The 27720-nt window shown below is 38.5% G+C and overlaps 1 protein-coding gene across 28 annotated transcripts in view; it reads right to left on the reverse strand.

The window, feature by feature from the left end:
- FAM184A (family with sequence similarity 184 member A) overlaps positions 1-27720 on the reverse strand; it is a 119813-nt gene that overhangs the window by 68925 nt on the left and 23168 nt on the right. The gene's annotated exons all lie outside the window — the stretch shown is intronic.

Consider the following 27720-nt stretch of genomic DNA (forward strand, 5'->3'; position numbering starts at 1 on the left):
TTATAAAGCCCAATTTGTTCTTTTTCTCTTCATATTTCAAATGCTATAGTTTTACTCACTGGCTAATTTTCTCTCTGCCTCCAAGCAAGCCCAACTCCTTAAGCCAGTGTTTTAAGTACGAGTCTTTATTTTCATTTTAGTTTCTCTGTTTTAATGATTTCACTGAGATGTCCCAACCTTAATTTCAAATGACAACATACTCCCTGTATAGTAACACTCCTTCTTTTCCTCTGTTCCTGGGATTCCCTCCATCTTACCACTGTGGTAACATGGTAAAATATTCATGACTGTTATTTAAGTCTAAGAGATGTGCCCACTTTCTTTCCCCTGAAGCAAAAAGAAGTAAACATTATACAATCAAAAAATCCAGAAGCTAAAAATCAGTGTCTGGAGATTTGTTCACTGTAATGTGATACTACTCTGGCTTTAGAAATGAATTCCAGCATGAGACACCAGAAACTGCAGTTATGATTGAAAAGTATAGCCATTTGTCATAGAGATATTATCATGCAGCCTAAGGCAACTGTGGCAGACTGGCTGGCTCTCCAAATACCACAGCAACTCCAGATCCTACTTGCTAAAGATAGGCTGTTACGGTCTAGGACTGCAGTTGCACTTGCACAAGAAACAAGAAGCCTACCTCACTACAGGGGTGTCACTCTCTCCACACAGGGCGGTGTCTTCCAGATCCAGTGGCCTTGTCCATATACTCGCTTGGTCTGCCATCATACCAAAGGTAAAAAGATTGAGAGATGGCAGGAACCCATCTGTCTTGCCATGGCTATCCCTTTTTGCAAAGTCCACAGGAAAATATGTGAATAGAAGTACTTACTCACATTCTGTTTAAGAACCCTAATTTCAAATTCCAAATTATGTCCCCAGTAAGCTAATATAGATCCCAAGGAGGACTCCTTCATTTACACATTTATACCTAAAGGTAGCTTATAAGCCAAGAAAGCTGAGTGGCTTCCTATTCCTATCCCCTTGGGTCATATCTGCTCATCAAGTCAAATGGCCATAAAGGACTGAAAGGATCTGTGACATAATAAGGGTACTAAAAATAAAATTCTAAGCCCCCCAACCAACTGAATGGACCCTCCTCTTAGCCAAGTGGACTCCAAACAAATTTCAAAAACTAGTTTAGGCCATGACTGGAAGAGAGGGATCAGACCTGCCTCACTATGCATTGGACATGATGAGCTTCTGCACTCCACACTTCAGAGTTTAGACACAACTGGGCAAAATTAACACTAAAACAGAGATCATAAGACTGACAAAACTGACTCTTTGTAGCAATAAAATACCAAATTCCTACCTGACTCTGGTATAACATGTAATGCTATACCAAGAGTCAGGCCGGAGTTTGTATTTTATTGCAGGCCCTGAAGAAAATCAACGTATTTTACCATAAAATTTAGTTCTTTGACATTTCATGTTCTGAAATGGGTCTCTACAGAAATTTGCATTCTGTAGAGAATTTCCTTCCCCATACTAGGTCTTCTCCAGAGAGTGCTACCTTTTAAGGTCTGATAAGAGACATTTATCATCTATTCTCTCTGAAGCTTGCTACCAGGAGGCTTCATCTACATGACAAGAACCTTGGCTTCCACAACCCCCTAATCTAAACTCAAGCACTTCTTTATGCTGAATTCAACTTCTTAGTCAGGGCTTACCTCTTTCAAGGAATTCCCAATCAGGAAATCTTTCAATCCACCTATGACCTAAAACCTCCCTTACACCCACCTAGAGATGTCTCACTTTCCAGACTGAACCTTACACATATTGATTATGTATTTACCTGTAACTTCTGTTTCCCTACCTATATAAAACCAGGTTGTAACCAAACCACCTTGGGCACAGGTTCTCAAGACTCCCTGAGGCTGTGTCACTGGTCATGGTCCTTAAGTTTGGCAAAACAAACCTCTAAATTGATTGGGACCTGTCTCATATACTTTTTGGTTTACATAAGAAATATATATTTGGTCTCAATTCCTGACATAGAGCTCCTAAGACTTTTATAATTTCCTGTGCAATAGGATCACTGGTCATCGTGAAACATAGCAGGAACCCCATCTCTCCTTTCAGAGACCTGCAAACTCCCAAACATGGAAAAAAAGGAAAATCCCAAAGTTCCTTTAAGAAAAAATCCAGGCATCTAACTAGCCCCAGAGGTAATTCAGTAACTTGTTAAATGAGAAGGTAACAGTATCCTAAGAACAACAGCCAAGGAAGTTAAAGCTCCAGAGATGTTTGCTTTTCCTATAGAAACTAAAGATTATATACTGACATACATCCTTGAGTTGTCTTTTAGAGGCTTGAAACCCCACTGAATAGATATGCTGGCACATAAACTTAGGGGAAATGAAGACTAAACTTTAGCTATTACCCTTTGTTTTATTAATAAGTTTCTTCCTGAGGGGCTTAGAGAAAGTCATTCTCTCTAGCAAGTTAACATTTTTCTACTGAACATAAAATTTTTAAACAAAGCTTCCCTTCCTTAATCAACAGCAAATCCGAAGAGTTCTGAATCTACCCACCACCTGTGACTGCCCTTGACTTCAAATGTCCTGCCCTTTTAAGCTTAAGCCAATGTGTAACTTCCTTGTATTGATATATAATTTTGCCTATAGCTTCTGCTTTCTTGAAATTAAGCCCTGCCTTTAAAAATCCTTGCCTGTAAGTCATCAGGGAAGCCAGATTTGAGCATTTAGCTGGCTAGTCCCCACTCTGCAATAGACAACTTTCTGCCTGCAAAAACCTTGATATGTGCTTTCACTGTGCCAGGGGAGCAAACTCCAGTTCAGTTCTCTAACAGCAGAGCTCCTAAATCCCTTGGAATTTCTTGGGTGATAGGAGCATCTTTTGTTCTATACGTGACTCCTGGTGGGCTCTTGGATGGCCTCAGGATGGGGGCTGGCTGCCAGGAAAACCCACCATATGACTGTAGAGTTGGAACTTCCAGCCCCACACAGGGACCTCTAGGGAGGAGATAAGGTCTAAGGGTTTAGTTGATCACCAACAACCAATGATTTAATCAACCATGCCTACATAGTAAAGCCTTCAAAAAAACACCAAAGGAAAGTTTCCAGACTTCTGGACACATGGAGGTGCTGGGAGGGTGGCATGCCTGGAAAGGGCAAAGAAACTCCACATCCCTTCCCACAGACCCTGCCCTATGCATCTCTTCCATCTAACTGTTTTTCTGTACCCTTTATAATATCCTTAATAATAAATGGGGTTAAATGTGTTTCCCTGAGAAACGTGTTTCTGAGAGTCATTCTAGCAAATTAATCCAACCCAAGGTAGGGTAGTGTGAAACCCGTTTGTGTAAGTTTGCCAGAAGAACTTGCGGTTGGCATCTGAACGAGGGGTCTTGTGGCATTGAGGCTTTAACCTATGGGATCTGATGCTATCTTCAGGTAGATAGTATGAGAAATGAACTGAATTATATTATACTCATTTGGTGTCCACTAGAGAACTGGTTGTTGGGGGGGAGAAAACTCACATACATTTTGGTGACCAGAGGTTAGGTGTTAAGTGTTACATCCAGTGTAAGGGTAGGAAAAACACTTCTTTTTCCTACCTCAAATAGGGACACTAAGGAAAAGCAAGCCAACCAGCCAGAGAGAAGTCCATTTGCTAGAGTGCCTAGAGCAAAGCTGGTATAGGCCACAGGCTTTGGGCCTTTCCAGGGCTGGTCAGTCTTAGCCACAGGGAAGGAAAAAAGAATTCAAAGAGGTAAAATCCAAAGAGAGAATTAAGTCACATTGTTAGCATTCTACTACAGAAAATGATCTTGGAAAGAATCCATCCCTGGTGGAATTCTTATTTTGGGGATGAAACAAGGGAAGGAGAAAACATGCGAGTTTCCCCTTGCCGACAATTTATTGAAATACTCTTCTCTTTTTTCTAATATTTAATTTCCCTCGAGGCTTTGATAAGTCAGTTCCAGTCCTGCTGCCTTTAATGAGTCTTCCATGACCATCCAAATCCATGAGACTCTATCTTTTCTTTATATCTAGAACCTCCATTGCCTTACCTCACTTACTCCTGAATGTCCATAAATATGTAATTAAATCTGGGGGAATCTTGATAAGGTGGGAAAGACATGAGGATACTAGAGAGCCTAAAAAAGAAGCTGAAGATATAACAGCACTGTAGCACTGAAAAAGGTGAATAAAAAAGGTGAAATTTAAAAAGACAAATGTAGGAATTAAAGCATTCAGTTAGAAGAGTATTTAAGTAAACAAAACATATGACAAATAATTTTTTAAATTATAGTGAGGAGCTTTATTTCACTTGATATTCTCATCCAGGAGTCAGCAAACTACAACCTGTAGGCCAAATATGGCTGCTGCTTGCCTTTGTATTAATAAAGTATTATTGGAGCACAGTTATGTCTACTTGTTTATCTATTGCCTACGGCTGCTTTCCCACTATAACAGCAAAGTTGAGTAGCTGTGAAAAATATCTTATTACCGACTCTTGTCCTAATCTATACAAAGATAAGCCATCTTATCAGCCAAAATTGGTAGCCACAAATAAAAAATAATAAAAGATCTAAATTTGCACTAGCTTGTTTTATTCCCTATTAAATAGCACAGGGTTCTTTCCACTACCTCACAGAAAACCAATTAAGTGATTCTGGAGGCATATTTTATAAAAGAATATATATTCATACTGACCATGTATTAGTATTTTCCAGGGAAAGCAAAAAGTTTCTAAAAACTTAAGAAATAACAAAATGAAGCCAAACAAAATTACAAATTAATACTGCTTTCATTAGTGATATTTTGAAACAATATCACTACTAATTTATATATATATATATATATTTTGTTGTTGTTGTTTTGAGATGGAGTCTCGCTCTGTTGTCCAGGCTGGGGTGCAGGAGTGTGATCATGGCTCACTGCAACCGTCTGCCTCCTGGGTTCAAGTGATTCTCCTGCCTTAACCTCCTGAGTAGCTGGTATTACAGGTATGTACCAACACACCCAGCTAATTTTTGTATTTTTAGTAGAGATGGCGTTTCACCATGGTGATCAGGCTGGTCTCTTAACTCCTTATCTTGTGATCTGCCTACCTCGGCCTCCCAAAGTGCTGGGATTACAGGCTTGAGCAACTGCTCCTGGCCAAATTATATTATTTTAAGTAAGAATTCTACATATGAATTTTCAAGTTGAGCTTAACTGGATATAGTATCCTCCAATTGTTCCTTTTTCTATGTAATTAAAAGGTAACTATTTATTAGTATCTTTCTCTGATCACTATTTTTCAGATCAAGGTAATATAAAAATCCCCTATGCTCTTTGAACACACAGAATATATAACAAAGTAGAAGGACTGTCCTAAATTGAATGTTTAACCCTAGGTTAAATCACTTAATTTCTTCAAGTTCGAGTTTCTTAAATATTAAATGAAGATCTTACTTATCTAAGTAGCACCATTATTATAAGATCAATCTATCACTGAAATTTTAAAAACTGATGTTATGTAACTATTTTTAAAAATATATGTAAGGCACTAAAACATGGTAAGACTTCCTTACTAGTTGTATTATTTATTAAGGGGAGGAACTTTAAAAGGAACTTTAGTAAATAATCATAATCACTATAAAATTGGCTATTATTTTTCAAACAGAAAAAGAAAAGTGTCTTAAAGTCTCTTTTCATAAAGTACTTTAAAAGACAGGAGACATTTGCAGTTTTTATGGAACTATAAACATTCATGGAATGGAATAGTATATGAATCATTTCAGCAATTTCATAGTTCCATTTTATGCTAATAATGTGTAATTTATCTACATATTTCATGATGAATAAGCAATAGTAATTTTTACTTTTCCTATGAAGACTTTCAGATAATCTTTCCCACGGGTAAAATGAGAACAAGTCTAGAACCTAGGTTTAAAATAATACTTAGGTAAAAATAAGAGTTTCTGAAATAGTCCTCATTTATGCCTGCTCTGGACCAAATTCCCTTCCTCAATAATTCTTACGTTGAAGCCCTAACTCCCCAATATGGATATTTGGAGATGGGCTTTTGGGAGATAATTAGGTTTAGATGAGACCATCAGAGTGGAGCCCTCATTCTGGGATTGGGACCATTATATGAAGAGACACAAGAGATCCTGCTTCCACTCTCTCTCTGCTTTGTGAGGACACATCAAGAAAGTGGCCACGTGCAAGCCAGGAAGAGAGCATTCACTATGGAACTGAATTGGCTGTTACCTTGATCTTGGACTTCCCAGCTTCCAGACTGCAAGAAATAAATTCTTATTGCTTAAGCCACTCATTCTAGGGTACTACATTATGGCAGTGCAAGCTGAATAATATCTTTGCAATATATAAATACATTCCCACTAAAATCTAACTCATTAATCGTAAGGTAAATTCACTGAAAGGGTAATAAAGCACATTTATAATAACGTACTTTCACTAAAGTGATTTATGTTATATTAGCTTATTAATGTAAAATATTTTAACTGGACCTTAATTGTTGCATATTAGACCAACAGGCTTAACACTGCTAAGGTAAAGGATCATTGAATAAATGATAGTATATTTGTACTATCATATCATGAAACCATCAAAAACACATTTCATTTAAAAAATATTTCACAATACAAGAAAAAGTGATATAAGGCAAATGCACAATGTTACATACAATAAGATCCAATTTTACAGGAGGAAAAGGTATGTGTGTATATATATATGTGTGTGTGTATGTATGCATATATATTTATATAAATATATATATGGTATATATATGTGTTTGTGTGTGTAAAGAAATAAACAAGGCCAGACATGGTGGCTCATTCCTGTAATCTCAGCACTTTGGGAGGCCAAGGTGGGCAGATTACCTGAGGTCAGGAGTTCAAGTCCAGCTTGCCCAACACAGCAAAATCCCATCTCTACTAAAAATACAAATATTTGTCAGGCATGGTAGCACATGTCTATAATCCCAGCTACTCAGGAGGCTGAGGCAGAAGAATTGCTTGACCTGGAAGGTAGAGGCTATAGAAAGCCAAGATCATGCCACTATACTCCAGCCTGGGTGACAGCGAGACTCTGTCTCAAAAAAGAAAAGATTATAGAATTAAATTCAAGAAATAGTCCCAAGTACCTCATGCTAATAAAATGAGGCAGATGAAAGAAAAAAGGTTAAAATGAGGAGATCATAAACAAACATGTATCCTACAGAAAAAAGCAAGAAGCAAAATTCACAGAACATCATTTAGTGAAAAATTAATGTTAGAAAGAAAAATAAAAACACCAAAGTCTTTTACCACCAAGCATTTGTGCATATATATGCATAAATTTCCTTTTTTTCTGAATCATTTGAAAATAAGTTGCAGCTATCAGGATCCATTGTTAAATATTTTAGTACATTGCCTATGGTAGTCTGGGAATGTGAACATCCTCCTGGCCAAAATGTTTCTGCAGCGGACCAAAAATTTCCAGCCCAAGACCCTCAATACAACAAAAACCACGTTGCTTACTGAGACAATATGAGAGATCTCAGGGAAATGGTAATTAAAGGAATTCAGGAGGCAGTAACCCCAAACCCAAAACATTACCCAAGCATTCAATATACAACAGAGAAAGGATGAAGGGCCTATGGAATTCTTAGAGAGCTGAAAAAACAAATAAGGAAGTATGCAGGCCTAAATTTAGAAGACCTTCTTGGGCAAGGAATGCTAAAGCTATATTTTGTTACAAACATTTGGCCAGATAATTGTCAAGAAATTACAAAAGATAGAAAAGTGGAAAGATCGAACCATAGAAGAGCTTTTGAGGGAAGCTCAAAAAGTATATATGAAAAGAGATGAAGAAAGGCAGAAACAAAAAGCAAAAATTGTATTCTCCATCTTCCAACAGAGTACCCCAAAGGACAAGGCCCACTGACACTACTCCCCATTACCCGGGACCTCACACCAAAATTTATAAAGAATTTAAATTCCCACATGCCAGGCCATATAAGGGACATAGGGAGGCGAGACCAGGGAACCTCAAACAGGAAGGGAGGGAAGACAGAACAGACGTTTTAAGAGTGGAAAACCAGGACATTTTAAGAGGGAATGCCCCTAGTTGGGGGAGAAAGAAATTCTTCCACTCATGACATTCGAAGAATAGGGGGGTCAGAAGCTTTACATCTTCCATCTTGAATCCCACCAAGAGCCCTTGATAAATTTAACGGTGGGACCCAGATCAAAAAAAATAGTCACTTTCTTAGTTGACTCCGGAGCAGCTCGCTCTTCCGTATGCTTTCTCCCATCAGGAGAGCCCGCTCAGCAAAGGATCTTACAGTCTCAGGAGTTAGAGGGGAAGGATTTGAAGCAAAAATTCTAGAGGAAACCCAAGTCAAATATCAAAATAGGTCAGTTACTACCAAGTTCTTGCTAATTCCTGAAGCAGGAACTAATTTATTAGGAAGGGATTTAATGTTAACGTTAGGCATAGGCCTGTCTGTTAATCAAGGACAATTCCTTACCTCCCTAAACCTACTGGCTATCTCAGAGGAAAATTATAGCCATCTTGACGTTTGGTCAAAGGAAGGGAATCAATTCGTGTTAAACTGAAAATCCCCAGAGAAATAGTGAAAAAGGAACAATACTCTCTTCCCTTAAAAGTCAGAGAAGGTTTAAACCCTATCATTAAAGCCTGGTCCATGGACTCCTTGAACCCTGTATGTCACCTTATGATATCCCAATATTGCCTGTAAGGAAATAAGACAGGACATACCAGCTAGTGCAAGAATGCTGAGCTATTAACCAAACAGTTCAGACTACCCACCCTGTTGTCCCCAATCTCAACTACATTAGGGAATTCATCGGGGACCTCAGCTAAGTGTGATATAGTTCTCAGAGTCTATGGATGTATAGGAATTTATACTCTGGCAAAACGAGTTACAGATAGTTGCCTAATATGTAAGAAAACTAATAAGCAAACCTTAATAACACCATCTCTTGGGGGAAGAAGCCCAGGATCACAGCCGTTCCAAAATGTCCAAATTGACTACACTGAAATGCCCCCAATAGGCCACCTAAGGTACCCACTGGTGATAGCAGATCACCTTGCTCACTGGGTGGAGGCTATTCCTTTTTCAAGTGCAACTGCTAATAATCTACCTAAAGTATTAATAGAAAATATTATACCCAGGTTTGGGTATAATAAATTTATAATAAACATTTTAAAAAGAATTATTATTATAGACTGATAGAAGACATTGATTCAGACCATAGGACCCATTTTACTGCACTTGTCATTAAAAGGCTAGACCAAGTATTAGAGATAAAATGGGAATACTATACACCCTGGCACCCACTTTCATTAGGAAGAGTGGAAAGAATGAACCAAACTCTAAAAAGCCACCCAACCAAATTAGTTTTAGACACTTGATTACCATGGACTAGATGTCTTCCTACTGCCTTATTAAGAATCCAAACTGCCCCTTGGAAAGATGTTGGCTTATCCCCTTATGAAATACTATGTGAGTTGCCTTATTTATACTCCACTGCTGACGTTCCTACGTTTGAAACAAAAGATCAGTTTCTCAAAAACTATATACTTGGTCTTTCACTTTCTCTTCCCTCAAAACTAAAGACCTTTTAGCACAGACGCCACTCCTGGAGTTCCCAGTGTACCAGCATCAACCTGGGAAGGTTTTGATGAGATCATGTTCTCATCAAAAGCTGGAAAGAAGGAAAACTCAAACCAGCTTGGGAAGGACCCTATCTAGTGCTTCTGACTACAAAGACTGCTGTCCACATGCTGAAAGGGGATGGACACACCATAGGCAGATGAAAGGAGTGACTTCCACAGCCAGAGAAAAATGGGCTGTCACCCCAGGGCCCACCCCCACCATATTAACTCTAAAAGGGCTTAATAATCACTTGTTTATTTTCCCTCTTCTTTCCAACAGAAGGTCACCTCGTCATCAATGTGATTCAAACTAACCATCCCTTAACCTTCAATTTGAAGCTTGTTCAGTCATCTCATGTGGAGATGAATGAGCTCAAAGGCAGCCATCAAATGTAGTAAGTATCTATGTCCATACCATACTGAGTCAACCAAGTATAAGTATGGAGACTTAAAAAGTTCCTGTGGTGACTGGATGGATGGTTGGTGGACTACCCAATATGGAGGGTGGACAGCAGGCCCCCTTCTTTAAATTAGTTGTGAGGATTAAAACAGAAGCTCCAACTTATTCATGGTCCCACCCCACCAAATTGTAAGGCATTGCAGTGTAACCCCCTATTGCTAATTATAGATAATCCCCAAACAATGGCCTGAGAAACCTCCATATTAAATGGTATGGGTTAGGAGCAGATGTTACAGGAAGGGATACCATAGGAATCTTCTCTCTGAGGTTGGCTAGACTACAGGCTATTTCAATAAAGAAATCCAGACCCAGCGACGTATGGAACCCAATGGTCTCCACAAACATATAGGGCCCACTGTTCTCCTCCCATCTCTATAATGACCCAACTAAGGTAATGGTTGTAGAGGTAAAAGATTTAAAGCAGACTATAGCTCTAAAGATGGGATACAAACATGCAAATGACTGGTTGGAATGGATTAAACATTCCATCTGCACTCTAAACAAAAGTGATTCTTATGCTTGTATGCACAGCAGGCCACAGGCCCAGACTGTCCCCTTTCCATTCAGATAGTCCTCCAGCCAACCATGTATGAACTGTATGGTAGCTCTCTTCCAACACCCGACAGCCTGGGGTAATGAATTATGCTGTGCTCTCTCTCTGCTAGTCCCTGAAGTCCAGCACCCTGTGGGTCAGCCCACAAGGGCCATCAGGCTTCCATCTCCTGATGCCAATTTTATCTCATGTCTCTTACCGCAAGGGGAAAACAGCATTTCTTAGAGACCTAAAGGGATGCAGTGAGCTTAGGCCATTCTGAGAGCTGCCCAATCAGTCTGCCCTGATCCATCTCCGAGCAGATGTATGGTGGTATTGTGGTGGACTATTACTGGACACAAGAGATGCTCTTCATAGGTCCTTTGACCCTCATATTTATATAGATGCCACTGGAGTCCCAAAAGGAGTGTCAGATGAATTTAAGGCCCAAAATCAGATAGCTGAAGGGTTCAAGTCCATATTGTTCTAGTGGTCAGCTATAAATAAAAATGTAGATTAGATGAATTACATCTATTACAACCAGCAACAATTTGTTAATTATACTAGCAATGCTACTAAAAGGAGAGCTGAACAATTGGGATCCACCAGTCAAATGGCCTAGGAAAATAGAATAGCATTAGACATTATTCTAACAGAGAAAGGTGGAGTTTGTGTAATGATTAGAACCCAATGCTGTACTTTTATACCTAATAACACTGCTCCTGAAGGAACCATAACAAAGGTGCTACAAGGTCTTAGTTATGGTTCCTTCAGGAGCAGTATTATTAGGTATAAAAGTACAACACTACTGCTTTACCCAATGAGATAGCTAAAAGTTCAGGAATAAACGATCCCCTCACTAATTTAATGAAGAAATGATTCAGCAAATGGAAAGGATTTATGTCCTCAACCTTCACTTCCCTTGCAATAGTAATAAGTATGCTTATTCTTGTAGGATGCTGTATCATACCCTATTGTCCAAGGATTGATACAAAAGCTTATTGAGACAGCTCTCACCAAAACCTTCCTCAATTTTCCCCCACCTTATTCAGGTAAGCTCCTACTTTTAGAAAACCAAGCTGAACAACAGAGTCAAGACATGTTAAAAAGGTTTGAAGAGGAAAAATTATAAAAATCAAGAAGGGGAAATTGTCAGATATAGTAAGTTTCTCTTCAAAGGTTTAACTTTCTTGTTCTTTATTCTTGAGATCAACTTCCTTGCCCATTCTCCTAAGCTACCCATTCTGTAAACTGCTCCACCCACCGAAGCTACCCTTCCCACCTTTGCTGCACCCTGACATGTCTGAACATGCCTCATACCGTAATGCACATCCTCTCCCTTCTCACCTAATTAGCCATATTTAATTTGAAACAGTAGCCAATTGGGTTAGCTTAGATTGTGCGATCCAACTCCAGCCAATGGGACAGGACACAGAATCAGGAACTAACTGTGTTAGGGATAAAAAACCCCCTCCCTCCTTTGTTCAGTGTGCTCTTGAAGCAGCCAGAAGTGAGAGCAGCACCCTTCTGCACGGGTAAATTTGCCTTGCTGAGAAATATTTTGTCTGAGTGCTCATTTCCTTTGCAACTCCAAGCTCTTATTTCCAGCAAGAATATGGAGCAGCAAGAACTCTCACTTATTGCTGGTGAGAATATTGTAGGCATTTTGGAAGACAGTTGAGCAGTTTCTTATAAAACTAAACACATTCTTATCATACAACCCAGCAATTGGTATTTACTCAAATGAGTTAAAAATGCATATTCACACAAAAAAATGGCACGCAGATGTTTATAGTAGCTTTATTCAAAAGTGCAAAATCTCAAAACCAAGGTGTCCTTCAGTAGGTGAATGGATAAACTGATCCAGACAATGGAATATTATTCAGAGCTAAAAAGAAAGGAGCTCTCACGCCACGGGAAAACAGGAAGAAATCTTAAATGCATATTGTTAAGAAAAAGAAGCCAATCTGAAAAAGCTACATATTGTATGATTCCAATTACATGAAAGTCTAGAAAAGGCATAACTATGAAGACAGTAAATAGATTAGTAGTTGCCACGGGTTGAGGAGAGGGAGGAAAGAATAGGCAGAGTGTTACAGGTATCATAGTTAGGGAAGACTTGGGGTAGGAGAGGGCTCATGGTTAAAGGGAGATTTGACCTTCTCTCTTTAACCTTCACAAGCCTGCTTGGGTCTCTTCCAAGCGCATCGTCCTTTCTCCTATTCTAAGGCCTTTTAAATAAACTTCCACTCCTGCTCTGGAATTTGTCTCAGTCTCTTTTTCTGCTGTATGCTCCTCAGTTGAATTCTTTCTCCTGAGGAGGCAAAGAGTAAAGCTGCTGTGGACCCATATGAATTTGGCAACCGTAACTCAGGGTAACTCCCATCTCTTCCACACCTAACATGTTTCGCGCTGTGACTTGAATAACTTCCTAGTGGTAAGAGATTTCTATGCCTCACCTTCTTCATCTGGAGGCATCTGACCCCCATGTGTGGCTTTTCCTCTCTCTCCTGCTTACTAACAAATTCCCGAGAGCAACTCTTCTTGGCCCGGATAACTCTGCTCCACCTATCTGATTTCTCAGCTCACCCTGACAGGTGGCTGCAAGGGTGGGAGGGAATTCAGGGTCTGTACAGAGCAGATCAAAGGCATTGTATAGCCCTCCTTGACAGGAGCCTTGCACAAATGGTGGGGTTAAAGCCCAAACCATGTAATGTCTGGGGCTTCCTCTGCTTTTTCAACTAAAATCAGCTCTTTTCTGGGACAAATATAAATTGTAACTCTGGTTCTGCTGGCTTTTTACAACTCACCATGTGCTTTTTGTCCCTGTTATGTCCCAGGGATAAGTTTTCAAATGGCACTTAAAAGCTTCTTGTCTACCTGCATACACCTTCACTCTCCCTTTTTAAGGACTCCACCCACTTGCTTTTTAAGTTAGCACCACTTTAGGAGGTGGAGAAATTCTTACCCCAAGCCGCAAGTCCTCAGGGATTACTAATTTATGTTTCACTTTGTTCCAGAAGGTGAACAAATTTTGCCCTCTTGAATCCAAGGGCTGCTGTTTTTGCAAGCATATGAAGGCTTTCCATGAGTATTCCTTCCACTTCCTCCTCTAGCCCCCATTTCTCTAATTATTTCTACACCCTTCTCAACATGCAACAGGGCCTTCAAAGTCATATTCTAAGGCAGAGAACTCCAGACCCTGTAATGGAGACAGAAGCTTCTAAGAAAAGAGATCATTTTATTACTAAACTACCCCGAGTGAGGGTTACTATGAGGTCGTGGAGACAAGGCCAGCCCAAGGCCGCAGACACAAGGAGGTCCACAAGGACAAAATGAAGGGTGGTCCCAGGCTAAAATTGTGATGAGATGGGATCAAGGGCACACAGTAAGACTGGTTAAGCCCAGAACTCAGAACTGAGGGTACATGGCAAGACCAGTTTAGCCTAGAACCCAGAACTGGGAGAATACAGTAAGACTGATTAAGCCCAGAACCCAGAACTGCGGGTACATGGTAAGATCGATTAAGCCTGGAACCCTGGATAATGGGGGATGCCTCATCTAGGATAACAGGAAGAAAGGGAAGATGCCTTCTTTTTCCCTTTTCCTCTTTTCTCTCTTTATGAGTGGCAGCTGGGTAATCATGTCTCCACACAGCAGGACACGTTTCTTGGAACTTTTCCAAGTGCAGGCTAGGCAGAAAGCCCAGGTAAGCTTCCTTTGTTTAGAAAGCTCCAAGAAAGGAGGCTTTGATTGCAGGCCAGGCAACCAATCCAATATCAAAAGTCGAAGATCAATCACTGAAGAGGAAGTCTGGAAAAGCTCCTCTCACTGGACGAGAACTTAAATGGGGCAGGAGTAACTCTGGGGTTAAAATCCCCCCTACTCCCTTACCTATGCGGACTCCATCTCTGGATCCCCTCCCACAACAGTGTGGGATCTCTCTCTCTCTCTCTCTCTGCCTAATAAATCGCTTTCTGCAAAACTCTCTGGGGCTGATACTTACTTGAATTAGCTTATTGTGCCACTAGGGCCCTCTCCCTATTCTTGGGTGAGTGAGGCCCAAGGACCTGGGAAAGAAAACACATCTGATCGGGGAACAGTAAGTATCTTTGGGACACCCCCACAGCCCTGCTCCTGTCACCCAGTTACAAATACACTGGGAATTAGGTATAACTCTTAGTTTATCTCATCTATGTTGGAGTCTCTAGAGAGTAACAGCTAATGATACCATTAATGTGTGTGATGATTAGGAATTATAGTGCTTTAAATGTATGAAGTTCGTTTGTACCTGGCTCTCTACATTGAAGTACATTAACATAGGTAAACATGCATCAAATATGTTAAGACAGAAAAGAGCAGGACCACAATTCTAGCGATCTCTTCAAATTTGTAATGCTGTAACATAAAACCTATGCTTGCTCTCAAAGCATTTCATATGGGTTCTCCAACCAGTTCTTGCCCCTCCATCCATTCACGGATTGCTGATATTCTTAGGCAGAAGGGAAGTGAAACCAAAAATGACATTCCTTCCCTCATCTACTCATCTAGTCCACAGCTCTATGGTCAGATCAAAGATATAAAGAAGCTGGGAAAACTCTGCTATATTGATAAAAATAAATGAGAAAAGGAAGGGTATTTTCTTCTACCTGTTAAAACACTATATCTATTAGTTTCCCAAAATCTGTTTTTTTGCTATCTATTCATCTACTTATATCAAGGTAAGAGATCCTAATAGGAGCTAGACTCTTCTTTTAAATGCTTGTTTTCTAATTGTCCTTCTTAAACCTATCTGATGAGAAGCTGATATAACAATTACTTAGGGTCGTCTCAAGGTCACATGCAGGCCTCTGAAAAAGCCATTTTGGCATTGCAACCTTGGAGAAAAATCACTCACAAAGCAACCTTGGAACAGTGACTTAACAGCAGATCTTTCTTCTTGGTGACTCACTTTGGAATTGAAAGAGACAGAACAGTGGAGAGGAGATGTAGAGTAGGCTACAAAAATGGCAAGCAACCAGACTGCCTGCCATCCTTGTACACAGACAGAAGATGCAAAATGCATCACAATGAATTTAGTAATGAGAGCAACAAATATTCAAAGCTGCAATACCAAAGACTTCCTATATCTTCATGCTCAAGTCAGCAAAATTTCTTCTTAAATACAATAAAGCCAACTGTTTTTTAAAAAAATATTTATATTGCAAAAATCTGGATTAGGGAAGTTGATAAATATTTAATAACTAATTGTTTCTTTTTCTCTACACCTTTGCTATTACAAGTGATCTCCCTGGAATGTCTTCCTTTTGCCATATCCCTGTTGAAAATGATGCTTAGGAAAAACTATATGTACTAACATTTGCTGATTACGAATCACTATTCATTGTAGAAAATTTAGGAAATATATTTAAAACAAAAGGAATAAGGAAAAATACGTCATCCTTTATCTTATTACAACTGTTAACTTTTTGTCATATCTCACCTTGTAACAGAACCTAGTAAGAGGATGGATATAGGGAATGAAGTACAAAGAAAAATAAAAAATCATACCAATTATTTGGAATCTGGTAAGATAAAAGTTGTGCTCATGACAGAAAATGTATACCTTTTTTTTTTTTTTGAGACAGAGTCTTGCTCGGTTGCCCAGGCTAGAGTGCAGTGGTGTGATCTTGACTCATTGCAACCTCTGCCTCCCAGGTTCAAGCGATTCTCCTGACTCAGACTCCCAGGTAGCTGGGACTACAGGCAGGTGCCACCATGCCCGCTAATGTTTGCATTTTTAGTAGAGACAGGGTTTCACCACGTTGCCCAGGCTGGTCTTAAATTCCTAACCTCAGGTGATCCACCTGCCTTGGCCTGTAAAGGTATACTTTAGAAAGTTAACTACACCAAGTTGATCTTCAAATGACCAATTTTGTAGTGATTGTTATACCTACCAAATAAAAAAATTACCCAAAAATATGCCGTAATTTTTACTATGCTCATGTAATTTCCTGTCAGTGTTTTTACTGTTTTCCATTTCTATTTTTCTTCTCAAAGGAAATTCAGAGAGATGCATAATGTATAATTACACTGATAAGTAATGTCAAAACTGAATCTGTAAGATGATGTAAAAAAAGTTTAAAAATCTATGACATCAGCCCTTTTCCAAGCAACTTCTAAACTCTGAGACTCATGATATGTGGGTTCCTATAATATTTTGAACATATTGCTATTATGAAATTTATTTAAGATAACACATTTCACCCCCAACATAAAATATATGTTTATATTTTTTATCTTGTATTTGACATCTTTAAAATAATTGTCTATAAGATATCACATAGGTAAATTTATATTGGGCAGTATTAGTGAATTTTTACTCATGCCTAAGAACATTCTATGTGCAAGAAGCAAAAGAGAATAATAATAATGTTCCAAGGATCCTATGCTGTCAAAACAGGAAGGAGTATAAAGTGTCCTGCCAGGAAGAGGGAGGATTAAGCCAGTCTAATATTCATGCAGGTGACTGGTATCTCTTTTTTCAGGAGGCCCTGGTAGGGAGCTGATTCTTTTCTATGACTGTCCTGCCTCTCCCTTCAATAGGCAGTACATCAAAAGCACAAATTATTTGTGCTGTATATCAAGTAAAGTCAATTATGACGAGCATTTCCTTAGTATTTGGTAGAGGCCACATCATACCACAGACTTGCTAATACATACCCCAACACTATCCCTCTGAATGGCCAGGAATAGGAATAAAAAACAGATCTTAGGAGGAACTACCACTATAACCATTACAGGGTATATCATAGCATCCACAAGATTGTCAAATCTATTTTTAAGAATATCCTGCACTGAGGCAACCAAAGCAAAAGTGAACACACGGGATCATATCAAGTTAAAAGGTTCTGCAGAGCAAAAGATATAATCAACAAAGTGAAGAGACAACCCACAGAGTAGGAGAAAATATTTGCAAACTACCCATTTGACAAGGGATTAATAACCAGAATATATAAGTTCAAAAAACTCTACAGAAAACAAAATCGAATAATCTCATAAAAAAATGGGCAAAGGATTTGAATAGACATTTCTCAAAAGAAGACATATAAATGGCAAACTAGCATATAAAAAAGTGCTCTACATCATTCAAAACTACAATGAGATACCATCTCACTCCACTTAAAATGCCTTATATCTAAAAGACAGGCAATAACAAATGATGGCAAAGATATGGAGAAAAGGGAACCCCTCTGTACACTAAGGGTGGAAATGTAAATGAGTACAACTGCTATGAAGAACAGTTTGGAGGTTCCTCAAAAAACTAAAAATTGAGCTATCTTATGATCTAGCAATTCCACTGCTAGGTATGTACCCAAAAGAGAGGAAATCAGTATATCAAAGAGATATCTATACCCCTGTGTTTGTTGCAGCATGTTTACAATAGTTAAGATTTGAAAGCAGTCTAAGTGTCCATCAACAGATAAATAAAGAAAATCTGGTACACAATTACAAAGATGAAGGGGATGTTACTGCTGACCCCACAGAAATAAAAATGGCTACCAGAAACTACTACCAACACCTCTATGCACAAAAACTAGAAAACCTAGAAGAGATGAACAAATTCCTGGACACCTACACCCTCCCAAGACTGAACCAGGAAGAAATTGATTCCCTGAACAGATCAATAATGAGCTCTAAAATTAAATCAATAACAGCCTACCAACCAAAAAAAGCCCAGGACCAGAGAGGCTCATGGCTAACTTCTACCAGATATACATAGAAGATCTGGCACCATTCCTACTGAAACTATTACATAAAATTGAGGAGGGACTCCTCCCCAACTCATTCTATGAGGCCAGCATCAGTCTGATACCAAAACGCAGCAGAGACACCCACAGAAAAAAGAAAACTTCAGGCCAGTATCCTTGATGAACACCAATGCAAAAACCTTAATAAAATACCTGCAAACCAAATCCAGCAGCACATCAAAAAGCTAATCCAGCATGATCAAGTAGTCTTCATCCCCAGGATGCAAGGTTGGTTCGATAAACCCAAATCAATAAATGTGATTCATCACATAAACAGAACTAAAGACAAAAACCACATGATTATCTCAATAATAGATGCAGAAAGGCTTCTGATAAAATTCAACATCCCTTCATGTGAAAAAGACTCAATAAACTAGGTATTGAAGGAACATACCTCAAAACCAATAATGTATGAGAAATCCATAGCCAACATCATATTGAATGGGCAAAAGCTGGAAGCACTGCCCTTGAAAACCAGCACAAGACAAAGATGCCTTCTCTCACCACTCCTATTTGACACAGTATTAGAAGTCCTAGCCAGCACAATCAGGCAAGAGAAAGAAATAAAGGGCATCCAAATAGAAAGAGAGGAAGAAAAAACTATCCCTGTTTGCAGATGACATGATTCTGTTTCTAGAAAACCCCACAGTTTCAGGCTAAAAGCTCCTTCAGTTGATAAGCAACTTCAGCAAAGTTTCAGGATACTAAATCGATGTACAAAAATCACTAGCATTCCTATACACCAGCAACAGCCAAGCTGGAGACAAATCGGGAAGACAATTCCATTTACAATTGCCACAAAAAGAATAAAATACCTAGGAATACCTGTATTTTACAAAACACCACAAGTTCTTACTCATTTGTGGATCTAAAAATCAAAACAATTTAACTCATGGACATAGAGAATAGAATGATGGCTACCAGAGGCTGGGGAGGGTAATGAGGGATTAGATGAAAGATCTCCACAATGAGAATTACAAAACACTGCTCAAAGAAATCAGAGAAGACACAAACAAATGAGAACATATCACATGCTCATGGATACAAATAATAAAGATCATTAAAATGGCCAAACTGCCCAAAGCAATTCACAGATTCAGCACTATTCCTATCCAATCACCAATGACATTATTCACAGAACTAGAAAAAAACTTTTAAAATTCACCCAAATTTAAAAATTTTAAACCCAAAAAAGAGCCCATATAGCCAAGGCAATCCTAAGCAAAAAGTATCAAGCTGGAGGCATCACGTTACTTGACTTCAAACTATACTCCAAGGTTACACTAACCAAAACAGCATGAAAACAGTTATGAAAACAGGCACATAGACAATGGAACAGACTGGAGAGTCCAGAAATAAGACCACACACTCATGACCATCTAATGTTTAACAAAGCTGACAAAAACAAGCAATGGGGAAAACATACCCTACTCAATAAATGTTGCTGAGATAACTAGCTAGCCATATGTAGAAGACTGAAACTGGACCCCTTCCTTATACCATATGCAAAAATCAACTCAAAATAGATTAAAGTCTTAAATGTAAAACCCAGAACTGTAAAAACTCTGTAAGATAACCTAGGCAATATCATTCAGGACACAGGAACGGGCAATGGTTTCATGACAAGGACACCAAAAACAATTACAACAAAAGCCAAAACTGAAAATGGGATCTAAATAAACTAAAGAGCTTCTGCACAGCAAAAGAAATTATCATCAGAGTGAACAGGCAACCTACAGAATGGGAGAAAATTCTTGCAAACTGTGCATCTGACAAAGGCCTAATATCTAGCATCTCTAAGGAACTTAAATGTGTAAGAGACAAACAACCCTATTAAAAAGTGGACAAAGGACATTAACAGACACTTTTCAAAAGAAGACATGCATGCAGCCAATAAGCATACAAAAAAAAAAAAGTCAGTATCACTGATCATGGGAGAAACACAAATCAAAACCACAAGGAGATACCATCTCACACCAGTCAGAATGGCAGTTATTAAAAAGTCAAAAAACAAAAGATGCTAGTGAGGTTACAGAGAAAAGGCAACAGTTATACACTGTTGGTAGGAGTGTCAATTAGTTCAACCATTGTGGAAAGCAGTGTGGCAATTCCTCAAAGAGCTAAAAACAGGACTACCATTTGACCTAGCAATCCAATTACCGGGTATATACCCAGAGGAATATAAATGATTCCATCATAAAGACATATGCACACGGATGTTCACTGAGGCACTATTCACAATAGCAAAGACATGGAATCAACCTAAGTGTCCATCAATGACAGATCGGATTTTAAAAAATGGTACATATACACCATGGAACACTATGCAGCCATAAAAAAGAACGAGGTCATGTCTTCTGTTAGAATATGTATGGAGCTGGAGGCTATTATCTTTGCAAACTAACTCAGGAACAGAAAACCAAATACCACACGTTTTCACTTATAAGTGGAAGCTAAATGATGAGAACTCATGAACACAAAGAAGGAACACTGGGGCCTACTTGAGAGTGGAGGGTGGGAGGAGGGAAAGGGCAGAAAAATAACTATTGGGTACTAGGCTTAATACCTGGGTGATGAAGTACAACAAACCCCTGTGGTGCAAGATTACCTATATAACAAACTCACACATGTACCCCAGACCTAAAATAAAAGTTTAAAAAAAGGAAGAATATGTGGTACATATACACAGTGGAGTACATTCAGCCATAAAAAAGAATGAGATTCAGTCATCTGCAACGACATGAATGGAACTTGAAATCATTAGGTTAAGTGAAATAAATCAGGCACAGAAAGGCAAAATACCACATGTTCTCACTTACTTGTGGGATCTAAAATCAAAACAACTGAACTCATGGACATAGAGAGTACAGTGATGGTTACCAGAGGCTGGAGAGGGTAGTGGAATGTTAGGGAAGAAGCAAGCAAGGATGGTTAATGAATACCAAGAGAAAAAAACAGAATAAGACCTATTAGCACAACAGGGTGACTACAGTCAATAACTTTACATTTTAAAAGAAAGACTGTAAATGGATTGTTTGTAACTCAAAGCATATATGCTTGAGGGAAGAAATACTCCATTTTCATTGATGGGCTTATTTCATATTACATGCCTGTTATCAAAACATCTCATGTACCCCATAAATATATACAACTACTATGTAATCCCAAAATGTTTTTTAAAGAGGAAGTATCTTGACAAAAAAGAAAAAAAAAGAATATCCTGCTATTGGTTTGAGAGGTGGAGTAAGGATAAGAGGGTTATAATGTGTTATCTTGTCTGATCACAGAACTCATATACAGGCTTTTGAATAAGAACTTGGATATTAATAAAAGTTAATGAGGTAAGTCACGTAAGACTGGAAGATTATTTTATGCAACAGAAAATAAGCACTGTAGAATCTGGTTGTGTTTGGTGACAAATCCTCTTTGAAAAGCCAGAGCCTTCAGAGCCAGCGGCCACTGGAGGCCCAGGTTCCCAGACAGCAGTACCTATGCATAATACTTAAGATCCTGAGCTGGGGTGCAGACTCCCTGAGTATCTCCTGAAGTACGACTGTCGTCTCTCATAAAGTGATCTCTATTATGGCAGTCCTTGAATGGACCTAACATTCTGCCAATCACACACTCTCCTGTAATTCCTAACATTAGCTACCTAACTCAAACATAATTCAAGGACTGCAAATAATTTCAATTAGCTATTTTGAATATAGACACCTACATTCTATTTTTTTGTTCATTTCTTCCTTTCACACCTAAACATACTATGAAAGAATGAAAATATACTAATATGTCACCTAAGAGAGTTCCTTCGTTATGTACTCTTCCCCTCTCCCTACCACAAACCCATTATTAGGTCCTATCAGTTCTACTTCCAAAATACATCATGATGTCTATGCTTAACTCTGTTTCCATCACAACCACCCTAATGCAAGCCACCACCATCTTGCATTAGGCCTAGGACCACTGTAATGGTCTCCTAACTGATCTTCCTGCTCCTCCTCTTGCTGTGCCACAATTTATTCCTCAATCAGTAGCCAAAGCAGTCATCTCAAAACATAAGTCATAACATAACCGTTGCTTACAGCCTGCCAATCGTTTCCCACCACACACATACAGGGGAAAAAAGTCAACTCCTCTCTGTGGCCTTCAGTTTGTATCCTATCTGGTTCCCATTCCTAATTTAAGCTCGCAGCCACTTTCACCAAATGAATCAACAACCACAGACAGGAAGGAAGCACGACAGGAAGCAGCACTAGGTGAAAGAGGCCAGTATCACACAGGCTGTATAGGCAGATGCTTTGTGCAAAACACCTGAGGAATTTGAATTTCTAAATATATTGAATTGTCTTAAAGAAAGGTACCCCAATATAATGAATCATCTAACAGTCAAGTTATGAGAACACTGTACTGAATTCGGTAAACATTCCCTTCTTTGTAGGTAATGTAGAACCAGTGAAGGGATTTAAGTAGAGGAATAACGATCTGATTTGCATTTTAGAAATCAAAATTCTCGTTGCACTGTGGAGGACATATTAGATGAAATTCGATTAAAGAACAGCCAAAGGTGTTAAAATACTTCAGGAAAGAGCCCTGTGGTTCCTAACTGGAGAACTGAGACCTGAAGCTATTTAGGTCATATACACACAGCAAGGGAATCTGGTGGTTGCTTCAAACTGAGAGGAGAGGTGCCCTCTCCCAGTTGTTGAGTTTGTTAATGAGGTTATGCACTTCTACAAATTTCATTCCATCTTCAATCAAGGTTTATACTTTACAAGCTATAGAGGACTTGTATAGCACGTGCTAATTGAAATTATTCACATTCCCCCCAGACAGTGACCTGCTATTTCAGATAAACCTGAGCTGGAATGGGCTATTTATAACTGAGGCACCTCTGACTCCTGTGTCTATAGTTCTGTTCTTAGCTCCTATCTTCCCAGCAGAGTAAGCATATCTAAAAATACATCACTCCAAATTTCTCTATGTAACAGCCTAAGGCCAACTGTGCTTAACTACTTTTCTGCCCAATGACTAAGGAAATATTATACTCCCATTAATAACTTTTGATCACTATGGCAATATTTTCAATTTGGGGTAGGAGTAGGATGTTGTATAAGAATCACTAAGTGGCCCTTTAAAAAGACTACACATTCATTCCCATTCTCCATCCTATGGCCACCCACATACCCACCAAGGGAGGTAACAGAGTGGAAAAAAGATTGACAGCCACCTGCTTTACTAAATACAAAGATAAGGGCCAAAAAGATTAATCCAGTTAGTAGAATACTATGCCAACCTGTTTTTAAGAATTCTGAAAAATTAAATAGTAGTATCCCAAACAGAATTCCTAGAGAAGTATCTCAGAATTCTTAGAGAAGTGTCTTAAAATACTTTTATGTTGTTTCCTATGGTTATAAACATTTTCAAGTCCCAATCTACTTCTCAGCAGGAACTACACATAGTTTAATGAGACGAATAATATGATGTGCTCCCTACTGAGAAAATCTCAGTGCCATAATAAGAGGTTTTGAAGTTAATGTAATGAAGTTCCAGTAAAAGAAACCTTAAAGTTCTCAACATTCAGAAAAAGAAATCATATATAATTTAATGACAACCTTCCCAATACATAGCTCATCTCCACTATTTTTTACAGAAAATTAAAACACTGTATGTAAACCTGAAATGGAAGCTAAAGTAAATGACTGAATTCAATCAAAATGAATCATGCTAGCTTAGCAGTTACATACAAGAATTCCGAATTGTTTTAGTCTGTTTGGGTTGCTATAACAAAAATACAATAAACTAGGCAGCTTATAAATAACAGAAATTTATTTCTTACAGTTCTAGAGGCTGGAAGGTCCAAGATCAAGGTGGAAAATCCAAGATCATCAGGGGACCAGGAGGCTGGTAGAAGGGCCTGTTCCTCAATGACAGTGTCTTCTATGTGTGCTCACATGGCAGAAGTGGCAAATAAGCTCCCTTGGACCTCTTTTATAAGAGAAACAATCCATTCATGAGAGCTCTTTCCTCATGACCTTATCATCTCCTAAAGGACTCACCTCTTAATTCTATTGCACTGGGGATTAGATTTCAACATACAAAGTTTGGGCGACACAAACATTTAGAAGAGAGCAAGAATTTTCTAAAGTGTGACATAAGAGGGACTTTAGATAATCAATATTTTTATCTGATATGTGTGCATTTATCTTAACAATCATTAAACATAAGTGGCCCACCAAATCTGTGAAGTTATATATTACTGCTTAGGATAAGATGAAAGTAGAAAGAAATTCACATAGACTTCTTGCCTTATCGGTCCTATATTCAAGAACACTCATGTTTTGAGTCTTGAGTAACTGAACCTTGTGACAATTTTTTATTAAATAACAGCTTTGAGATATAATTCAGGTAACATAAAATTCACCCCGTTTAAAGTGGTGAATTTTGTTACATGAATTATATCAATTCAGTGGTTCTGAGCATATTTACAAAGTTGTACAACCATCACCACTACCAAATTCAAGAATATTTTCATTGCCCTAAAAGAAAACACCATAGCCATTAGTATTTCTTCCCACTCTCCCTGCCTCCAACAGCCCCTCTCAACTTACTCTACTTTCTGTCTCTATGGATTTGTCTATTCTGGACACTTCAGAGAAATGGAATCATACAGTATTTAGCCTTTTGTGTCTGGCCTCTTTCACTTAGCATCATGTTTTCAAGACTGATATTGTAGCATATATAAGAACTTCATTCCTTTTTATAGGCAAATAATATTCTATCATGTGGATATACCATATTTTATTTATTCATCAGTTAATATAACATTTGGGTTGTTTCCATTTTTTGGCTATTACAAATATGTAATGCTGCTGTGATCATTTGTACATAAGTTGTGTGGACATATGTTTTTAATATCCTTGGATATATATCTAGGAGTAGAATTGCTGAGTTATGTGGTAACTGTTTAACCTTTTGAGAAATTGCCAAACTGTTTACCAAAGTGACTGACTGCACCATTTTACAAACCCACCAACAATGTATAATAGGAGTTTTAATTTCTCTACATCTTTGGCAACACTTTATTGTCAATTTTTTTATTACAGCCATCCTAGTGCGTGTGAAGTGGTATCTCACTGTGGTTTTTTGTTTTTGTGGTTTTTGTTTTTTGCATATCCCTAACAACTACTGATGGTGACCTAATTCTTTGAAAGCAGGTGCAGTACATATGCTACATATTCCTGGTGTAAAAGCTCATATACTGCCTTTCTTTGGGCATTACAATAAACTTTTTTAGCCCTCTGATACTGTCTACAGTGGGTATGACTTATGGGTTTCTTCCACCCTTTCAGCTCCCTTCTTGACTATCTTCCCAAAGGCATGCCCCTTGCCTAATATATCTACTCTCTTCTTCCTCCCCCTACAAAAATCTACAATCTCCACTTTTCTGGGGCCAGGCCTTTATTACATCCCTGCTCTCCATCCCGACAACAGATATGATAAACACATGCAGAACAGTTTTGATTTGAGGTGGTAAATAACGAAGAGAAAATGAGTATTTATACAAGGTATATTTATTAGTACTACCAGATCACTAAGCAAGATAAACTGAGAATAGAAGAGTATAAAACGAAACTGCAAAAATCAGGTCTACATGGTTCCTACTTGGGGAAATGCAAATAAAAAGGAAAATCTAAAAATATTTCAAAAAAGAAATGGAAATACTTAAAAGAAAAAAAATTCAAAAGTTCCACTCTAAAAGATTACATTTAAGGTGGGGTCAGACAGAAATGCTAGATCAAGACAAGAAACTAGGTTTTTGCCTAGAAGAAGGTTAATTAGAGTTTAGACATATAGTTTTGAGGTCATAGCAGATATCCAGGTACAGATGACAGTCATAAAAGATGAAATGGACAGAAACTTCCCAAAACAAACCTAGGGTTCTATCATCCCACAGCAACATATTATGCTTACTAGAATATATTTCTTTCTTTCTTTTTTTTTTAGTAGGAGTTTTGCTCCTGTTACCCAGGCTGGAGTGCAATGGCATGATCTCGGCTCACCGCAACCTCTGCTTTCTGGGATCAGGCAATTCTCCTGCCTCAGCCTCCTGAGTAGCTGAGATTACAGGCACGTGCCACCATGCCCAGCTAATTTTTTGTATTTTCAGTAGAGACGGGGTTTCACCATGTTGACCAGGATGGTCTCGATCTCTTGACCTCGTGATCCACCCGCCTCGGCCTCCGGGTGCTGGGATTACAGGTGTGAGCCACCGTGCTCGGCCTAGAATATATTTCTATTCATGGACATTTCTCGGTGTTGGACATCAAATTTACAGGCTATTAAATCATGGTTCTAGCACATAATCAACTCTATCACTGAAATCCTCTAATGCTATTCATGTAGCCTACTAAGAACTTCCTTTTCAAAGTGATTTAAATTAGGACATTCACAACATGCCAAGCATTTATACATGATAGAATGAAGCCAAGAGACGAAAGAAGGAAAGCCCAACTATCACTAACATTCTGTAATGGAATCGCTAAACTCCTTAGAACCTCCCCCGAAAAGAACCCATAGTAAACCTGGTCTGGTGGGCACTCACCACTGTGTGCTAAAGATGTGAGCTTCTTCCCTTCTGACACAACTACTACTCAGGTCACCAAGTGCCCCTTTCTCAAATGGGCTAAGAGGATAGAAATAAGAACTTAATAATATTAAGAAATTTATTCCATAGTATGTTTAAGAATTAAACTTTATGCCAGAGGTTGCAATTTTTTTAATTTTTGCAATCAGACCATGGCGATAACCTCGAGCAGTAGGATATAAATAACTCACATGCTTAGTGTTCCAATAATGGAACACTAGGCATAAAGAGGTTAATTAATGTAGCCTATCTTGAAACCAATAAAGGCTGCTGCCCAAATACACATATATATGCTATTACCATTGAAGTAAAGATTCAAATCTTGGAAGTAATAATCCAATGGCCTTGAAATTATGGTCTTCTTTCTTACTGTTCCAGTAGGGAAAGGACTGGAAAGTGTCTGAGCAGTGACAATATCCAAGGTGCACATGATTATATAATGTAAATTCTAAATTTCTGCTATGCTTATAATAAAAAAGTCTTTATCAATACCATATATCTAAGAATTCCTTCATTTGAGCATAGGACTAAGGAAGAGCATCCCTGCTAATTAGAGATTCTACATTTGTGTTTAAAATGGCAAAGAAGGCTAGGTGCAGTGGCTCACGCTTAATCCCAACACTTTGGGAGACTGAGAAGAGAAAACTGAT

Source organism: Callithrix jacchus, chromosome 4 (genome assembly GCF_049354715.1).
Source record: "Callithrix jacchus isolate 240 chromosome 4, calJac240_pri, whole genome shotgun sequence".
Lineage (NCBI taxonomy): Eukaryota > Metazoa > Chordata > Mammalia > Primates > Cebidae > Callithrix > Callithrix jacchus.